We start from the raw sequence: 10541 nt of genomic DNA, 5'->3' as shown, positions 1-10541 counted from the left end.
AGTGAAGCCATGGTAAGGGAAATGAAATCGACTGAAGCGTTCGCAGTGAAAGTTTACTTTCGGAGTTACGGGGAGGCTATTATTCCTAAAATTGTAAGTAAGTACACGTGGAAGTATTTATTTTGTTTTAATTTTAATAAATTAAAAAAAAATGAGACACCAGAGTTGTTGTGTCTTAAAAAATACCAGCAGAAATATTTACTGCAATCTTTTTTATTTTTTATCATTATACGTAATTGTTGTTGATTCGTTTAACTAAAAAACAAAACTGCAATTATTACACTGATAAAAGGATTTATTAACTATTAATAATTTAATTTATTTGAAGACAATTATTTAATTTATTAAACTTTAATAAATATTTTTTAACACTCAATAAATATTTATTTGGTAGGAAAGTACATTTATTAATAGTTAACGAATATTTATTAACAGTTAATAAATATTTTGTTGAGTGAATTTGTTTTGCTTGTAATATCATATGATATGAAGATTTCTTATAAACAAAAATCATTTTTATAAATTATTTGTATTAATTATATTACATTATAATAACGTTTATTGTAAAATACCGAATTCTATCATAGCTCATAATTATCTTTTGTATTTATAAATATTAAAAAGGTTAATTTATTTAGTGAATTGAATTATTATCATGTATTCCAGCTATAGGATTATAAAAAAGTGTCAAAAGAAAATGCTATTTTCTTTTTTTGATTTTAAATAAATATTTGCTAACAGTTAAAAATATTCATTAACAAACAAATCCTTCTATCGGTGTATAAAATTGTCACATATTTTTTATAACTTTTTTTTTTACAATTATTGATAAAATTTATTTATTTTTATGTTTCTTGCTATTGACATACGTATAAAAACATACTCTGACAGCCTCCCGTAGTTCATATTTTGACTGGCGCTGCAGTCACACTCATAGCGAATACCTGGAATGCCACCCCACAATCTTCAATTAAAGATTGGTTCCCCGATTATTCTCCTACGTAATTTGAATCCATGTCAATTATGCAACGGTACACGTTTGATCATCAAAAATATCACCGGAAACATTCTTGAAGCAACCATTTTAACTGAGAAGTTTAAAGGAAAAAAGGTCCTGTTGCCACGTATTCCAATGATACCGTCAGATTCTACCATACCTTTCAAACCGCTACAGTTTCCAATTCGTTTAGCTTTTGCCATATCAATAAATAACTCTCAAGTCCAAACAATGTCGATTTGTGGTTTAGATTTGGAAAATCCGTGTTTTTCTCATGGGCTACTATATGTTGCATGTTCACGTGTTGGGAAACCGTCGAATCTATTTGTGTTAGCTAAAGACAGATTAACCAAAAATATTGTACACCGATTAGTGCTAAATTAAATTGAAATTGAAAGTATTTATAATTTAAAATAATAAATATTACTGTTAAAGATTTAAGACTATCTGCTTTACCTACCTCATTCATAAGTTTAAATGTCATATGTTATTTACTAACAACTTTGTAATATGCTCATTCGTTACAAAATTAAATGGAAATAATAAATTTAAAAATTAATTCTTTTGTATTGATTTCTGCTTAATATAAACTGTAAGAAAATTTTAATCAATCGTGTTCAACGTCCTTCCCCTTCAAATCCCAATCCGTGAATTTATTGTTGCCCAACTTCAACATTTCCGTCTTGGTTCGTAAATAATTTCATTGTACTAAAGGGTTATAGTCGTAGAAAATCTGTCATGGAGGTCACCATATTTTTTTACAAATACCATCTATGTAAAAAGCATGGTGGTCCCCGTGACTGATGTTCTCCTACCGTTCCTCTTTAATTGTATACTACAATGTAGTATAACAATAACTTTAGCCACAGCAACGTGTGGTCGGGTCTGCTAGTATATATATATATATATATATATATATATATATATATATATATATATATATATATATATATATATACATTAAGGTGTTTAAAAAAACAAAAACAAAACATTTTTTTTTTTAATGGTGTTGAAAAGTTGAAAGTACATTTAAAAACAAAAATTTTGGCGCCTATTAGAGCCCTTAATATTAATATTAAGGTTTGCCTAAATTCATTTGTTATTTTTCTATTTAAATAACACAAGAAATTTTTTTTTTTATTTTTGAATTTTAATTACTTCGGAATGGCTTGTTTACGCAATATCTCAGAGAGATGTCTTATATAAAATTTCACGCTCTACAAAAAACGTTTGAAGGTCAAAGTTCCTCAGATCAACCGTTTCAAAGATATTGGCAATCAAAAATAACACCAATCAAAAATTTCAAATATTTTCCAATAAAATTGCAAAAAAAAATCATACTTTATATTGATATTGTTTTTTTTTTTGTAAAATTAATTGAATTCTGTTAATTTGAGATTTTAATTTTTTTTTTTTGCTAATTTACTCCATACGTAACTCACAAAAAGTACAAATACATAAATATAAAGGTTAAAATTATCAAACAAATGATTTTTGAGTCTCTCTTATAACAAATTTATTTTATTTTCTACCAAACACTAATAAATTCTATTAAACAATCAATTATTTATAACAAAAAACAATATTTAACAACAATTCATAAAATTTTTTCTAACTTGAAAATATTACAGTTTTATAAAATTATTTTTATTGCAATTAGGATATCGTTTTCTGTGTTCTGTCACTACTTGCAAGAAATACTGAAGCTGTTCTTCATTTTTCGTTAAGCATCAATTATACTGATCTATCAATGCCACGCCGCGTTCTGCTACATCATTTACAACTTGAAGTTTCTCAAAATACTCCAAGTTTATTTTGTAATTTAGATTCTGAGGCCACAAAATTACATCCTCATCAATGAAATCATACGACAAATCAAACGATTTAAACAGATTTATCGATCTCATAGATACAAATTGACTAAGATCTTTATTTAATAATGACTCTAAATTTTTCTTATCGATTATAAAACGACTCGTTGTAGTTTCATTGGTTTCACAGTTTTTTAAAACATGAACTATTCTTCTTTTTGTTTCGACTGAAACAGTTTCGTCAAAGAGCGATAAAACAGACAACTCGTTATTTAAATACCACAAGTGATCGGCTAATTTTTCTGAGCATGCCCGTGAAATAGTATTATTAAATTTTTTGTATAAAATTAATTCTTTAATTAAAGTTAAATCATTATTAGGTGCTGCTATAGCGCACGGCACAGTATATCAAGCTTTTAAATAGAATGTTATGATAAATAAACTAAGTTCTCGTAATCCAGCTATTTCTGATTTAGTAAGATGAAATTAATTTCTAAATAAAAAAATTTTTAAACTATATATTGCTTTAGCCATCCACCTTGCATGATGGACGGCTCGAGGACGCTTAAATGTAATATTTGTGGTAGTAGCACTCAAAAATATCGATGATAATTACAGGAGTTCACGGTAATCGTCACGACAATGATCCATCTACAAAAAAAGTTTAAAGTCAAAATAAAATTAATTACATTGCAACCTCAAAGTAAAGAACATTAATTATTATCAACTGATGTGAAGTAAAAGTTACAAAATATTTTACAAATGCAATTGTAATCGTTAATGATGATTAAGAGTGTAATAATCATGTGAAATTGATTTCCAATATTTTTATTAACATAAATTTTATGTTTCACTTTAACATCAGTTGATAATTTTTTAACGCTGAGTTACCTGTTAAATCAGTACGCATTAGTGACATTATTAAAAATAGAGAAAGTTACATATAATACAACAATATCGCCGCGTTCTGAATAGAAATGTGCGAATGGATAAATACCTTGTAAGATTTTATAAGCTAGCACTCGGTCCGGTGGTTACAACTTTTCTGTCCGGTGTACTGCTTGGCTCACATGTGCTGACTTATAACTTTCCCTTCCTTCTCACTACCGAGTCCCGAAGACCAAGACGCGCTAGTGCTGCGTCAATAAAAAATCGATTCCCGGGGACTTTTCCATTTCGGGTAACAATTACCCTGTTACATTATATATAGTTATATCTAAACAAAAACAGTTTCACTGTAAAAATTGCGCGAAGTACACGTTCACAATTCTTGATTTACAAAAATACCAAGGAGAAATTATTACTTTGCAAAAAGATGTAAAATAAAAAATAACAGACCAAGTAGCCGTTATAATTTTTAAAAATTAAAAAAATTTTGTGGTAAATTTAACAATTACAAACAACTTTTTAAACGTACTTGGCGTGCATCATTGAGTATCCCAAATTTTTTCAGATGTGTTGTAATAACGTCACAATATCCCTCAGATAACTCATTTATGTCAACCGTCAGTAATTTAATAATACATCAACTCCCGTTCCTTTATTCTTTACAGCATTATTGCATGAAATCAAGTTTCCTATCTCATTAAGAGAAATTCAATTTTTATTATAATATCCTCCAATAATTTTTTTTTTTTTCATCAAAAACGATCTAAAAAGAAATGTCAAAGTTATGTAAAAAAATCACTTTTTTCGAAATTTTTCGTTTTTGATAACTTCCAAAAGAATCAATCGATTTCGACGTGACTGGTGGCAGTTGACGTGGATTTTCAAGCTTAAGAGCGGATTACTCTTTGGAATTGTTCGGTAGAGCTATTTAGAAGTTGTTCTAAAAAAACCTTTTTTTGAAAACTTCATTTTTGAGATTACTCAAAATTTGGTGACAATGATACTTATTTTAATGACAATGATACTCTTAAGATCGCCACATATCTCGATCTGATCGGTCGAGCTGTTCAAAACTTATGAGAGGCTTACACACACAAACACTCACACACACATACACATCCATACATATAGCCGCATGGATACCATCGCGGGAATAGTTAGGACAGCTTCCTAAGACCTCAAAACGTCGAGATCTGATGACAAGTTAATTTTCGCAAAATAGAGTAGAACCAATAACTTCCTGAATTTAAAAAAATTTTTAATTTTTCTTAGCGGGAACTAAAAATACACTGGTGGCTAAAAAAAAGATCACTGAACTATCTAAAAACACTGATTAGTCAATTAATGATCAATTTGATGTAATCAATAATATCTGGTTTTAAAATATTGCTTTAGTCTTCCTCGATCATTCATTAATGCTATATTTTCCAATTAAGACAATTTAATAAACAGCTTCTTCTGTTAATAAATTGATTTGTTCATTTCTTGATCTAAATGAAATGCTCGGAAGCGTTCGAGTCGTACGAACATTAATCTCATCGGTGAAATAATAGAAACAAGCTAGTTATATATCAGATATAAAAAAATTTGGGGTACTCAATGACGCACCCCAAGTACGTTTAAAAAGTTGTTTGTAATTGTTAAATTTACCACAAAATTTTTTCAATTTTTAAAAATTATAACGGCTACTTGGTGTGTTTTTTTTTTATTTTACATCTTTTTGTAAAGTGATAATTTCTCCTTGGTATTTTTGTAAATCAAGAGTTGTGAACGTATACTTGGCGCAATTTTCTACAGTGAAACTGCTTTTGTTCAGATTTTACATCTTTTTGTAAAGTGGAAATTTCTCTTTGGTTTTTTTGTAAATCAAGAGTTGTGAACGTTTACTTGGCACAATTTTAGGTAGATTTCGTAGAAATCTATCTATTGCATTGGTCCTTGTGTCGGAATTCATACGAAATTTTGTCATTTTATCTCTTATGTAGTCGAGTAAAGCTCAAAATTAGCATTGGTTCAAAATTTTATATATTTATGTATATATATGAGGAGCTGATTTTCGAAAGGGTATCTTCTTAATTTTTAGTTTTTTTCAATACAAGTAAAAAAACTGTTTACTTTAAACTATAAATTTTTTTATCAATTTTTTTTTATTCTCATGCATATTGCTCGTGGTGATAAAGGCGTAATTTAATTTTTATGAAAAAAACTTTATAATTCTCATTGTTGTTATTAGTTGAATTTAGAAAAAGTGCCCTTTTGATCCGAATTTATAAAAAAGTACTGTTTGGATCCGAAGTGATAAAAAAGGTGTTTTTGGCTTAGTTGACAGAATAATCATCGAATAATATTTTTAACTTCCCGCTAAGAAAATTGAAAATTTTCAAAAATCGGGAAGTTATTGGTTCTACCCCGTTTTTTTAAAAATCGAGTTCTCATTAGATCTTGACGTTTTGAGGTCCTATAGGAAGCTTCCCTGAATGATTTCGCGATGATGTCCGTATGTCTGTATGTGTGTGTGTGTGTGTGTGTGTGTTTTTTTTTTTTTTTTTTTTTTTTTTATTTTTTTATTTTTTTATATATAGAGGAGCTCAAATACATTTACGTATACCAGGACGAGATGTTTGTCCTGGATATGTCGGACTCGGAAGTCAATATTATTGACAACAATACCGACTAAACATCCTCCTCTCTTTCTCTATAGATGTTACGGGGAATACTGGATCGGGACCGCGTTAGCATTACTTCAATCCAGTCCGTGTTGCGTCTCACGACGGTTGCTCCTAGTTACTAGTCTCTTTCTGCGATTTTTTCTTTTAAAAGACGCTGCGCATAGGCTGCGACAGCTGACCAGTTATCTTCTTTTTTGATCATACAGGTAACTAAGCTCTCAGGGGAGAGCGTGGTACCAATAGTTTTATCAGTACTGCTTTTGTAGTCCTTCCACCGGTCACACTCAAAGAACGTGTTCTCGACGTTGTCAATTTTGTCTGGGCAGTATTTGCACATTGGCGTGCTGTGCAGTCCCATCTTAAAAAGATAGGCATTGAACTGCCCATGTCCCGTCAATAGCTGGGTCAAGAAAATATGTGAGCCGTCATGGGACTTCTGTCAGATGTGAAACATCGTGTGTGTACAAGTAATATGCATAAAAGATAATATTATTACAGGAATTAAATATAGCCGAATGAAAAAATGAAGTATTACGAATTTCTTACAGAAAATGGTAACTTTATTTAATAAACATTTATTTACATGTGATATAAAAATTTGATATTAATATCAAGTGGCCACAATTTGAATATTTCCATCTGTGACTTCAGTAATAGTTATATTCGATGTTTCCTCTGCCGGTATTACTGTGACGATTGGTCGATGATAACTAAAGTCCGTTACAAAAGTATTGGATGAAACATTATCAAGATATCTCACAAACACAGCATCTATTGTTGTTCTATATTTGGTAGTAGATTCTCTTGAATTGTTGTTGATTTGCAATTGAAATTCTTTTTGAAGAAATGTCATTAATGGCATTGATTCAGCTCTTGCAAAATTTACATTAAAATCTCCAGCTAAAATTAATGGTAGTTTATGTTTATTCGTTTTAAAATTTATTGAACCTCTTTGACTATAAGGAAATAACCTTTCATGTAAAAATGAAATTATATGATCCATTTTGTTATTAGGTGAAATGTATACTACAATCATAATTAATTCACTTCCGTCTTCTAGTTTAACATGTGAAGCACACATATCACCAATAAATGTTTGGGAAACATGAACTTCTGTAGCATTTTGAACTGCTTGATCCATGTTGAGTGTAGTAACATGTGAAGTGTTGTTGTTTTTGTAAATGGCCACTCCAGCGGCTCTAACATTTTGTCGTTTAAATTTTGCAATACAATGAAAATTACATAAGTCAACTGCTTCATCTGCAGGACACCATGTTTCAGTTAGTAACAAAAAGTTACTGTTTCTGCAAATAGAATCTTGTAAATCAGCAGCATGTTTTCTGAGACTTTGACAGTTTAAAGTGTATATGGTTAATTTATTTCTGGAGTTCATAAAATCAGTGATCAATCCTTGCAATGTAGTAAGTCTGTTTAAAGATAATCTTTTAAATTCGTGCTGTAAGCTGGAAACTGATGGATCAACTCTCCTTCCATGATAAAATCTTAAATCATCCGTACTGTTACATATAAACAACCCTTCAGCACTTGTTACTCGTGTTAAAGCTACGTAAAGTAATGGGATACTATGACTTTTACTATACTCATACACCACTTCGTGATAAGTACCTCCTTGAGACTTATCAATAGTTATAGCACATCCTGATATCAATGGAAAATGATTTCTTTTTTTTACAATAGTTTTATTATTATTGAGTGATATTGTTAAAGTTCGACGCACAATAGACACAGCACGTTTATCGATATTATGTTCTGCAACAAAGGCAGCGGCTTTTCTTCTAGCCACTGTACCAGTGTTTTTATCTGAAAAAACTAGCCATATGCGAGTAACTTGATTTTCTTCGATTTGTTCGATATGAATAAGGTTTCCAACGGCGCCATTAGCTAATCCGTCTACCACGTCTATGTTAGTTGTAATAATGTAAGGTTTGCCAATAAAAAAAATAATTTCGTATGGCAACCCTTCTGTATCAATCACTGACATCTTGTGTAATTTTTGCCTCGTATTCGCTTCCTGCGCATGATTAGTACAGCCAGAAATTACGTCTATTGCAATTGAATCTATTTTATTTTCAATTTGTAAAGCTCGCATGTTGTATGCGTTAACCGATGCATTATCATGGAATAATCGTACACCACTTGGACACCGCTGTGAGACGTCTTCCTTCGTAAAAAATCTGGACTCGATAACGGCCAATTCATTATCATTTAAAATTATACCACTACCAATTTTTGTGAGAATAGAAGCAAATATTTCGTTATTTTAACGCATTATTTGAGTTAATTCGTAGAATTTTAATCCTCGCCAAAGTAAGGGTCCAACCATCCGTTGTTTTGACTGCTTATAGATTGGAGTTGCTCGGACTGGAGGTAGTTGCCGCAAATCTCCAATAAAAATAATGTCTAGTCCACCAAAATTTTCATCAAAATTTCCGGTTATTTGCTTTAGTCTTGCGTCTATTTGGTTCAAGAGCTCGGCACCAATCATACTGATTTCGTCAATTATTAAAACTTTGACTTATTTAAATAAGCATCGATATTGTTGTGCTCTTTCTATAGATAACGGAATTAGTTTTGATAACGATATTTTCAATGCAGTATGAATAGTAGTTCCATCAATAGCTACTGCAGCTTTACCAGTCGAAGTACACGTAATATATGAATTGCAGAACCCATCATTTTCAGAAAATCTGTTATAGATTTCCATTATCAATTTTATTACAAAGGTTTTTCCACATCCAGCTGGCCCAGTAAAAAATAATTGTAAAGGTGACTTTTCCGCCGATAAATTGTGATGAATGACGTGTAAAAGCAAATCTTTTTGCTTTTCATTAGCACTTCTCATAAGCTCGCAAAAACGATCATTACTCATGATGTTTTCTCGTCTCTTGACTATTGCTCCCAAGCTTTTAAGCGTAGCTATACGTAAATCTTCATTAACAGCAGCATCCGGATTTCTGTACAATTCTTCGAAAGGGTTTGGTTCTGGAAATCTTGTAGCCAAGTCTCGAATTTCTGATTCGTCATCTATTGGCTCATCTTCATGACATAACTGTCGGCATATATCAATTGTCTTCTGAACATCAATATTTGACTCAAATTCTTTTCTTTTTTCTAAAATTTCATTCTCGTGTTCATGATATATAGTTGTGAATTTCATATCTGCTAATATTTCTGTGTCTTCATTTCTAAATGGTATATGTAAGGTAACCATTTCTCTTCTGTACTCGTTGTAATCCTGAGTCATATCATGATTTCTATAACGAATAATTCGAGGCTGCTTTTTTTTGACCTATTCCCCCCTTATTGTTTTTGGTATATTTGGAAACAAATTGAGCTAACGAAATAGCTTCCAGTTCTTCTGGCCGTTTCTGATTTTTATCATGCCAATCTTCCTTCCAAATATCAGTAGATTCGTCATCCAGTTCATCTATTTGTTTTTGTGTTTTTTTAATCTTCTGTCGTTCAATAGGCCAACAAGTATTAATAAATTGAATTGCTATTGATGATTTAGACATTGGTAACCGTAGAAGATACCAAGAAGCTTCTTGACTACTCATCTCAATGGTATTTAGCATGTCAACACTCATTTTACGAGTTATTTCAACAATGTCAAATTCGGGATTCTCATTCATGACTTCTATTATCTTACGTTGCAAATTACTAATACCTCTGTTGGTCTTATTTACATATTCAACCACGTATGCCGCACAAGAATATTCTTCAGTCATTATTTGGAAATCCATATTAGATTTTAATACATTAAAAACAAACGGATTGAAAGTATTGTGCCATTTTTCGGATGAATGTCGTTTATGGAATATTTTTGGCCTACTAATACCAGATCTTAGAATATCTGTGTATTCTTCGTCTGATCTGATATTATTACTTTCATAATAATCATCAATATTGTCATAATCATTACTTTCTAAGTTAATTCTTATTTTATTATAACTTATCAAATGTTTTTTGTAAAGTGGATCAGTTTTTTCCATCGGTATTAAAATCATTGTGGATTTGCAAGGCATGAATGGTGCTTCAAATCGGCACTTTTGCACTGAAGTAGATCTTATTTTTTTGTAGCACGTGAAAGTATGCTTATGGGTAAGTAATTTTATATTTCCGGATGCTTCTGAAGTTGATACTGACACTGAACTA

The sequence above is a fragment of the Cotesia glomerata genome, linkage group LG3, assembly GCF_020080835.1.
Source record: "Cotesia glomerata isolate CgM1 linkage group LG3, MPM_Cglom_v2.3, whole genome shotgun sequence".
Taxonomy (NCBI): Eukaryota; Metazoa; Arthropoda; class Insecta; order Hymenoptera; family Braconidae; genus Cotesia; species Cotesia glomerata.
This window is presented reverse-complemented; position numbering follows the sequence as displayed.